We start from the raw sequence: 11927 nt of genomic DNA, 5'->3' as shown, positions 1-11927 counted from the left end.
CATTGCTATATCACTGCACTAAAAGTGAATGCTTTAAAACCATGAATGCTAAATCAGTATTTAGAGAGTTTGAGAGATTGAGGTAAAGACTCACATAATAAATAAACAAGTGTAATTAACCTATCTAAGCTAAAACACTCACAGGGCAACTCTCCTTTGGCAAGTAAATTTCTATAGATTCAACTCACCTGCCAATAGAGAAATGCCCTTTGACTGATTTGCTTATTAAAACATAAACATTACTCCCTGATCACTCTTCACTCTTGCTTTCTAGTGTATCTTGTTTTCATTTAAGTGTATGACATTCCCAACATGTTATATAGGCTAAAACTCGATGGTTCAATGCTCTGGATATCCTTCTTTTGAATGCTACTATTTCCCCTTATTCTAAACTATGGCATATGCCAATATTTTTTCCATTAAGATTCTTTTTTATATTCGAGTTAAGCTTTTGCAAATAGAATCCCAATATGCTCCACTACCTGATGTTGTCGAGTGACCACGTCCCAAAAAGTGGTTTCAAAATTGTCCTGGAGGGGAAGTACAGAAGAAACAAGTAATCAAAATTTGATTCAAATCTTATAATTTAAAAATTCCATTACTATAAGGACACTAAACTATGTTTTCTTTCTCTTTTGTGTGACTTTAATTGAAATTGTAGTAGAATCAAATTTCTTCCTCACTGTTTGCCTCATTCTTTCAAAGCAATATAGATTCATTCTCTCTTAAAAGTACAAAAGGATCAGAAATGAGAGGGTGGACCAAAATATGCATTGACTAATTAATGAGCATATATCAAAAGCGTGCCAAAGAAAAACAACGGTTTTGGATCCCATCGCATAACCCTCAAGTATATGCCAATTTTTCACAATTTATTTATGAGAAAATCTTATCTCCCGTCACAAAAAGTTAATTAAAGTTATTTATTTATAGAGTAAATTATTTTGAAAACCTCCTAAATTTAAATAATTTAATAAATAATTAAATATAATAAAAATATTAGAAAATTAATTAAATCAATAGTAAAATAGGATTATATCGTTTGAATTCTCTCATATATCACTACTTGATAGTTGTAGACTTTCCCATATAATTACTCATTTAGAAACGCAACAAATTAGAAAATTATGATAAAATCAATGTAATGGCACAAAACTTATTAACTCCAGCATAATTTTCTAACTGCAGCATTTGCTGTCCTTTGTCTGGCACCACTATTGGAAAATTCAATGTCAGATACACTCGTGAAGAAAAGTTCAGTTCTACCCATGACACTTCTAGAAATTTTGTACCAACTGATCCTAAAACACTTCTTTCCACTGCTATCTTATGGTTTCAGTTTATTCGAAACAACTTGAGACAAAGAAAGTTCAATGTAGATACTATAGATTTTGATGACAGAGTTCTCATTTACTATCTTGTGAATCAAGTCAAAGTTAATCTACCTCAGACCATTTACAACTATCTGAAAGAGTCGATTATTATCTCCAGGAACCATCAACAGTCCTTTATACCTTTTGGGAGAGTCCTCCCTAAACTCTTCGTCGAGGATGGGATTGTTAGATCAATTATGTTCTATGGACCTAAACATAGTCTTGATGAAGTAAGATGTAAAATCAGGTCTATATAGTTTAGCTGGATTATGCTCGATATATCAGTTGTGGGTGTTTCTGTTCTGAAAGTTAACTTTAAGCTTTTATATTATTGTATGGTCGTGTTTGTATGTGTCTGTGTTCCTTAATGAATGAATGAAAAAATTAAGTTTAATTTTTCTTTTCAAGAAATAGCTTATCTTCAAGTATTATACACCATCTCTTTTGAATCATCATAAACAAATACAGAGTAAAGAATATAAATCAAGAATCTGAAGGAATATCATTTATGTCAGAAGCATGTTAATTTTTTTATCTTTAGCAACATTAACTCTGAGCAATAATTCAATCTCTAATCAATTGATAAAATAAAAAGCAGTTATCTCTGATGTTTGTTTGTTGTTATTTAACCGAGGAACTCTGAACAAGTTCACTAGGCATTCTTAGACTGGTCAAAATGAAAGAAATTTGTTGGAGTTGAGAATTCTCAGATTCAGATCTGAAGACATCAAAACAGGATTTTTCAGAATACAAGTCCTTCCTGGAAGCAACCAAGACAAAATCTACATTCAAATACGCGTGCCAGAAGAAATGAGCTTATCAGAAGTTGAAGACTGTCTACAAGTATTAGATAGAAGATTCAGAATCATGAGTTATATCAAGACAAATCTTGATTCTCCAGAAGCTATAAAAGGTCTCACTTAGTTTTAACATATCAGAATCTGAAAGATTTCGTTTAGGCACTGCATTTTCCAGAATGAGAATCGGGCTCTGAAATGGATCTATCAATCAGGTTCTGAAAATGGAAGATCTCTGGTATCAAGACTCTAAAGATAGTATCTAATCTATTGGAACCAAGGGAGTTACCTAGGACGGTTCATAATCAGGATATCTTATCTTTACCAATTCTAATACTCAAGAGGAGTGTCTCATCTGAGAAACAGGTTCTGAATCTGATGAACATCGTGGCCTACCTCAGAAGAACCTAACTCTCGCTTTTGTGCTACAAAGGCTCTATACGAACAGTAGCAGATCAAAAACATAAGACTCTAAAGTTATGAGGTTCTGATGTCCAAAGAAAATAAGCTCTGAAGATCTGAAGACTTAAGTTCTGATGAACAAGTCCAAATGCTAAAAGGAGTATTCTGTGTTCTGATATCTCTAATTTTTAATTTTTGTGAGTCTTGGCATCAAAGAAAGACTCTAAACAAGCATAAATTAATTTTTGGGATTAACACTTCTTAAAATATCTTCTTTTGAAATTTGTGTTTATATCCTTTTTTATTATGACAAAGAGGGGGAGAAGAGATGATGATTTTGATAGACCTAGTAAAACAACACCTGTAAAATGTATAAAATATGTTTGGTGTACCTTCTGACAAAGCAAGTTCTTATAAGTACACTCCAACATAAAATATTGCTGATTTATTCCTATGAAATTGTTCTATCAAAATACATGTTTTGGTCATCATCAAAAAGGGGGAGATTGTAAGAACAAGATTTGGTTCTGCAATAAGTCTTAATTTTTTGACGATTACAGTATATATATTTTTGATATGTAAAAATTTAGTTTCTAATATTTTTCTTGAGTGTGCTGGTAATATGTTCTAAGAGATTCTGGATTGTTGTCCGTAAAGAATCATCAGAAACAAGCAAGGCAACTCAGAAATACTATTTGTAGCTGAATATGAAGAAACATTAGTAGTTCTTAAGAATGTTGAATGTTCATCAGAAGGAGAGTTATTACGCGCTTCTCAAATAAGATGTTGCATCAGAAGCCACGAGTAATCAGAAGGAAGCATTTCGTTTGAACTTCTGTTCAAATATCGAAAACCAATACACAAGAGCGAGCTTTCAATTCAAGATCAAGAACCAAGATTTGTTCATCAGAAGAGCTGCTGCTTCTAACTCTGAAAACAAAGTCAAAGATTCTGAATGCAAGATCAGACACGTCAAAGGTCAAGCCGAGAATACAAAGATCAGACTCAAGGATGTACTAAAGATAAGAACCGAGCTAATCAAGCAAGGAGATCAGATACCAAGATCCAAGAATCAGAAGTGCTTTCAACAATGAAAAAACTTGTTCTTAGATTGGTTGTTGCTTGCATATATGGAAAATAATTTTCTAATTCTAAGGATTCTGAAACAATATCTGGACAAGCTATAGCGTCACAAGACCACTCCATATCAGAAGTCGAGTATCACTTTTCAGAAGAGTTGTTGTTGTCAAGTTCTGATAAACGAGACTCTGACTCTCACAAGATAATGATTCTATATTTCACACCAAAGTAATTTTTGAACTACACATCAGGATCATTATCAGAAAGATAAAGTTGATCTCTTCCGAGATTACTACTTCAGAATCAGAAGTACATTATTTGAAGATAAGATCAAGAACTTAGTCAAGAAGAAAATAGTACAACAATACATTACAGATTCCATTATAATCCAATACGCGTACTATTTTGCAGAAGTTGTCTCCCACCAACTCACAATGTATCAAGCTACGAGACAAAGGAAAATACTATATACAGCAATGCTTGATTCTATCCGTTGGGAACTAGCCGTTGGAAGCCAAAAGACCTTTTTATCCTTTAATGTCTCTTTTGAGAACTATAAAAGAAGATCAAATCATGCAACAAAGGTTGACGATATTGGCAACGCCTATATTGTTCATATCACACCTATTGATTCAAATGAATCTGATGTAGCTTTTGATGTCGTTGGTCTCGCTACTAATGTTATTACCATAGATGTCAAAGTTGATGTTCATACTGCTATAACGGCTTTTTCCGTTGCAGTTGTTAATTTTGATTTGCGTTGAATGGAACTCAACCAACACAAATTAACAAGAACAAAAGGATCAACAAAGAAGACAATGTTTAAAAGTTGATGTTAAGAAGCATATGTCAAAAGGAGAAGCTGAAGCACGTGCTAATTCAAAATGCTACTAGGCCAATTAGTTGATGCTAATGCCTAAGTAGATATGCAAAAGCTGATCAGAAGATGAAGAAGAATATTCTACAAGATGCTACTCAACTACAATCATATACATCTTGATAGAAATCAGAAGAAGCAAGGAGTTATTTCTCGGAACTTGCTCACAAATAAGATGAAGAAGAAGACCACTACAAGACGCTACCCAACCTCTTATTATATACATCTTTGTAGGACAATATAATGAACACAAGAGTTATTTCTTGTATTGTTATTTAGGTTTATGTTTCTTCATGTAAATTTTTCTAACACATGATTTGTTGCTCATAACTGTGTTAAACAATATGTGCTTAATTTACTGTTTACTTCCAGCTTGTGTAGAATCATTATATTGTAAGAAAACATTTATCAAACCGTTGTTTGATTGTACCTTGAGAGACCGAATGAAGATCGGAAGCTTGAGAAGACAATGATTACGATCATTGTGGTAATCCTTATAAGAGACCAAGTTGGTCAGATCTTATTGGGTCAGTGATAGTCATATCTCAAAGAGGATCGAGTGAAGATCAGACTCTTGTGAGATTGATGATAGATATCACTATGGTGGAAATCCTCTTAGAAGACCGAGAGAAAGTCAGAACTCTAAAGGGGTCAACGAATGTTATATTTGTTGAATCATATTACTGAACATGTCATTGTTGGTTAGTCACAAGCGGTTGCTTGGATGAACACTTGAACTCCTTAATTGCTAGATGATAAAAATGTACCTAAATTCAGAAATTGAAAATTAAATATATTAATAAATATCTTATTTAAATTAGAATGTATAAAATTAGACAAAGACAAATATATATATATATATATATATATATATATATATATATATATATATATATATATATATATATATATATAATCCTTCAAGAGTTGATACCATGAAATGTATAAAATATGAAGGTTTGAAATTTTTAGAGAAGAGAGATGAATGAGAAAGAAGTTTTGAAGAATTTTGAAGAGAAATGAATATATCGGTGGAAAATGAAAGGAAGAATTTGCTTTAAACATAACAACTGGTGAGGGGCTCCCTCACACTGTAATTAACTTTTCATAAGTAGTTGGCGCACTACTGACGAAGATGTTTGATGGGACAAATTTTGCTTGGGGCAGCCCCTCACAACCTGCTTCTCACTTTTCAAAAAATCTTTAAAGCTTGACATTAAGACTTATATTGCAAGAGGTTACCCCACGCGTATGCTACCATCACGTTTTGTGATGTTAAGCCCTTGCAAATTGCAGAGCGGTTAACATTTCAAAATTTAAAAATCCCTCCTATTTCATTTGTGAGGGGCATCCCTAGACCAATTATTTTATTTATTTTTTATTTTGTGATTCACTGGGGATTTAACCCTTAGCAACGTCAAATTTTAGTGAGGGTAATTCACTTCACTAATATCCCTAGCTAATCAAGCTTTTTCTTATAGTGACAGTTACGGTAAAATATTATACTCACTAGTATGTTTCATCCTGATACTTATAACATTCAAGAACGTGATTGGTTTGATAAATGAATTGAATGGTCATGCAACCTCAATACACAACACATAGTTGTTGGGAAAAAACAATTGCAATTTTTAAGGACAAAATTTCAAACCCATCAAACTACAATTTTTAAACAGAAAAATTGCAAACTCTCTTAATTATATTTTTTTAACAGAAAAATTGCAAACTCTCTCAATTACATTTTTTAGACAGAAAAATTATATACTCTCTCTCAACTACAGTTTTTGGACAGGAAAGTTGCAAACCCCCTCAACAAACAATTTTTAAACGGAAAAATTAGAAACTCTCTCAACTAACTATTTTTGAATGAAAAATAGAAAGCTCTCTCTACCATATCTATTTATATTAATACTCAAATTCTATTTTCTTCCTACTATCCGATGTGAGACTTGAATTAATATACTATTTGACCCAACAAATTCTTCTTTCATTCAAAATCTCACATATCTTCACTCTGTCTTCAACGTCATCTTTGAAACGATCATCATAATTATAATGATTAGCCACATTTAAAAATTATTACTCTTAAATTGTTTTTGTCTTCTTTCTCCCTTGATAAGAATTTTTGTTACTCTTTCTTTTTTGTTTGATCGAAATTTTTGTGACTCACCATCCCTCCCATATTCAGAACCTTAGCTTGATATCAGTTGTTAGGAAAATTAAAAAAATAATAATAATGATTTTTATACACGCAGAAGTATACTCTTACCAAACAATAAAAGAAGCAAAAATTCAAAAATAAAACTCACAAATTTATTATTCATCTTTTAACTTTTTATAAGGACAAAAATACAAACTCTTTCAAACAGTTGTAATTTTTAAGGAGAATACATTTAGAGTTTGTTTTAATATATTAAAAATATAGATTCTCAATTTCAATAATAGATGTGTATCTTGATTCTAAAAAAAAAGGGTTAAATATACGATGCCCCTGACATTAGGGCGAGATTCGGTTTTGCCCCCCGGAAGTTTTTTTTTTATCCGCCCCTTATAAAACCAAAACATCAATTTTACCACACCCTTTTACCACATATGCTGACTGTATAGTTAACTAAGGTACATGTGGTATTTTTTTGGGTAATAAATAGAGACATGTGACATATTATTAGTCATTTATATTATATTATTCTTTAGTGGACCGTGGCAATTATAATTAGTCAAGCTAATTATGTTTTCATTGTTATCATAACTAAATTAGTAGTGGTTTAACGATTATTGTTATTATTTATAAATATCTTTAATATTTTTAGATTAATTAAAATTTTGTTTATTAAGAATTATTTACTTAAGTCAATTAGGTCTTGTTTTGGAACTCTTTCTCTTCCCTAACCAACAGCGGCCGCCGCGCATCCTTCACCCCACCAAAAACTCTAATTCATCTAAAAACCCACAAAAACTCAGATTCATGAAATCCTTTTTAATCAAATCAAATAAACAAAGAACATATATGGCAAGAAACGATTTCTATTTGAAAAGAAAGGGATTTGTACATATAATCAAACCAAATAAATAAATCACAGACAACTTCAGAATCAAATCGAATCCCTAACTTTACAAATCGAAGATCAAATTTTTAATTGAATCTTCAATGAAATAAATTCCAGATTTGCAACTTTATGTCAATACAAAATTTCCTAAACTAAATCAAATCTCAAAAACCAATCTGAATCATGAACAAACTCAAATCCCTAATTTCCTAACTCAAAATTCTAATTACAAACCAAATCAAAATCAATTTGATTTCATAATAACAAACTCATCAAGAATTTCCTAATTGAAGTTCTAATCGACTCCAGGGACCGAAAAATGAGACGAAAAATTGAAAGCAAAAGAAGGAGTAGAAGAAGAATCGATTGAGTTCTGTAGTCTTGGATCTTAGACGCGAAACCCAACAACAAACTTCCCTTCAAAATCGTAAAGGACTTAGGTTTCAGAACCGAAACTCTAAGCCCCCTCTTGCCACGTCGCCACCTTCAAGCTCTTGCACCATGGTCGATGGGGTTTTTTTTTTGGAATTTAGGGTTCATTGGGTTTGAATAATGTTGCAATCTCTGGGTTTTGTTGTTGTTATGAATGTTGATGTTGTTGGAGAAAGACGAGAGAGAAAAGAAAGGAGAAAGAGAAAGTTACGTGAAAAATGAAAATGAAAATGAAATAAATGAATTAAAATTGATGTGGTGTGTCTCTATTTATTATTCAGTCAGCACCAAAAAATACCACATGTGCCTTAGTTAACTACACAGTCAGCATATGTGGTAATAGGGTGTGGTAAAATTGATGTTTTGGTTTTATTTGGGGCAGATAAAAAAAACCTTCAGGGGGGGCAAAATCGAATCTCGCCCTAATGGCAGGGGGCATCGTATATTTAACCCAAAAAATTCGTGGACATTATGGAAATAGTTTCCTGTATGCCTTAAGCAAGGTCACTTTTGTTTCTACAAGTAGATGGAAGCTTTTACATGAGATTAAGTATCTTTGTATTTTTTTCTGTTACGTAATATTGTTTTTCGATTGAAAATCGATTTTCAAACTTTCACATAAGAAATTATATAATCAAGTTACATACTAGGTCGCTCTTTTTAAAACGGTTTACAATTGTGCAAGACATTCTATCAACAACAAAGTAAGCTAGTCAAAATATGTGATCTAAGTAATGTGAGATTTAGAATTTATAATTTTTTTTATATAAGTTGAAAACTAATTTTAGTGTGTAAGCTAACTAGTAACAAACCCGTGCGTTCGCACGGGTTCTAGTATGGGACGCGCATTTGTTTCAAATGTATATATTTTATAAAAAAAATATTTGATATCTGTAAATTTGGTACCCCGTAAAAAATAATAATTGAATGTATAGAAAAATGTCTGATACCCGTGAAAAATAATAATTAAATATTTAGAAAAATGTCTGGTACCCGTAAAAATATTTAGATCAATAAGACTATGGTAATATATCCAAAAATAGAGACAACCAAAGGGCTGGACTGAGGATTTTAAGTGGATGATTGAAAATACAAAAAAGAAGGGCTGGAAAGCTTATATACTGAAGATTGCTTGTGCAGAAAGTGTTTATGGTATATGGCAACATAGGAATGCGACTGTGTTTGATAGAAACGGGTCGAATAGTGTTACACAGGATATTATTGATAGAATTACTTATAGGGGATGGATGAATCAAAAATATAGGAAACATATAGCTTGTTTGATGACCTAGTTGGGTCTGTGGGTTTTCCTTTGTCTTTGTTGTCTTTTTGATGGGCTGAATCCCTCTTGGGATTGCTTTGTACTCCATTTGATTTTTTGAATTAGTATATTCCCCCTTTGATTCCAAAAAAATATATCCAAAAATAAATACTAAAAAATATAGTAATATAAATAATTATAAAAACAACAAAATTTATTCTGTGTTTAGATTGATACATTAATTTTAAATATATTTAGTTTAGGATATTACAATTTTATATTCTTATTATTTATTACAAATCTGAAACATATTTTTATTTATTAATCATGTACAATATTATATGATTTTTCTCATATGATTGATTTGTTAAGTTAAGAGTCTTTGTTAAGAAAATTTGTATTAACTATTTTAATTTTAAAAAAATTATCAAATTCAACCGTCATATATAAATATTTAACATTTTTTACTTTCATATATTTACAATCATATCTAAAATAAAAATTCTTAACATTATGAAGATTATTCTATTTATTAAAAAATTATCAATAAGTATTAATTTAGATTTAGAAATACTATCAATTTGAAATAACTATTATTGAATGATGAATGATGTGTTTCTCACTATCATAAATAAATACTATAAAATAAAATATAAAAAAAAAGAGATTTGAGTATAAAATAAGAAATAGAGAACATAATAATAGTAATTATTAATTAGTGTTTAATTTTGTAATAATAGTCATTAAGTATCATTTGATTTTGTAATGGATTTAAATATGTAAAATTGCTTCCATTAAATGCATAAAAATTTATGTTGTGCACCTGTACAATGATATTAATAAATATAGATACAAAATAATTATCAGAATATATTATACTCCTATTTGTTATCAACATTATGACAATAGTATTATTTCTCTTTACGTGTATTGATTTATCAATGTGACATAAAAAATAATTAAATTAAATAGTATGATTTTTCCCGCATATTTTTAATTTACAATTAAGTTTGTTTTCATTATTATTCAATTCTATCTCAATGGCTTAATTTTCCTGTTTCATATAATTTGTATATTAAGAAAAAATAATAAAAAATTATTTTTATTATAAAGAGAAAGTCTATTTTAATCATTTTAAATGACTCTTAATTTACATTTAAAATAATATTTAATTTTTAAAAGTTAACTTAACTGTATTCATTACACCAATTGAATTTTATAACAGAAAAAAATAATTTAATATTATTTTCAATTTAAGATGCAATATTTTTAATAACATAATAATATTGAGAGGTATTAGACTTTTATAACTATAATTCAAAATAAAATTAAAATGTTATAGTATTATATTTTAATCAAAATATAGTATCGGGAAAAGGGAATATATCTTTCTTGGTAGAGAATGAAAAGAAGATCTTAAAAATAAAGTATTGATGTGATTATACAAAAAGCAAACTGAGTGACTTGACAATGTCATTATTACATACTTATAGTAGTCAAAACTGAATGAGTGACTTAAAAATAAAGTATTTATGAACTATCTTCGTGTTAATTCTGCATTTTTTAAATAATAATAATAGTCAAAATTTTGTTATTTTTTATAATAATAATCATAATTTTGTTATATAGTAATTAAAGTTAATTCAATTAATTATTTTTAAAGGCGAAAGCAAAGAAAAATTATATTAAATAGTAGGTTTAAGAAATGTCTGAAGAAAATATAAATACAATAAACCATCGTACACTTGTTTCAAAAACTTTAGAGAAATAAGATAGAGAAACTAAATTATTAATATAAATAATTAAAATCATAATAAAACTAAGATATAACTTTTCGTGCAATTTTTTGTATTTGCATCAATTATACATATATTAATAATTATTATTGAAACCATTATTGAAAGTCATCATTCTTTTTAAATTTTAATATTGTTGATTATATATGACATCTTTATTAACAGTCAATATTCTCCATATTAAATCTCATCTTGATTATATAACATTTAATTTAATAATGATAATTCATATTATAAAATATTTTTATAATATCAAATATATTACTATAAATTTTGATATAACAAATTTTCATATAATATTTTTATATTATTATATTATTCATTTAACATCATTTATTTTAAATAATGATATCAAATATATATAGCATCTTTATTAATAGTCAATATTCTCCAATCTCCAATTTTTTCAAAAGTGTTGTTTACATCCTTTTTTTCCATCGTTTTCTTCACCAAATATCTCTCAACATTATCTTCTCTACTCACGACGTGTCTTGCACTCATTGGTTTAATCAGATTTCCTCCTCAAAATTAATTTTCAATTCTCTCTCTCTCTCTTCAAATTTCACGTTTCAGAATTTCCTCCATTCTCCTTTCATATTCTTCATCCTTTATGAACACTATCATATTTTACTCAGAAAAACCCTAAAATCGTACAATCATAATCAATCTTTCAACAATCTTCATCCGCATTCAATTAGTTGGGATGTTTTTGACTAAAATAGTAACAAATCACAGCATTATATATTTCAACAAAATACATTAAATCTTCTTTTATACCTATAATAATAATAATAATAAATAATTATTACTGACTACTATAATTATCAAATTTTTGTAGAACATCAATCATGTGTTAAACCAC

This window comes from Vicia villosa, linkage group LG2 (assembly GCF_029867415.1).
Source record: "Vicia villosa cultivar HV-30 ecotype Madison, WI linkage group LG2, Vvil1.0, whole genome shotgun sequence".
Lineage (NCBI taxonomy): Eukaryota > Viridiplantae > Streptophyta > Magnoliopsida > Fabales > Fabaceae > Vicia > Vicia villosa.
This window is presented reverse-complemented; position numbering follows the sequence as displayed.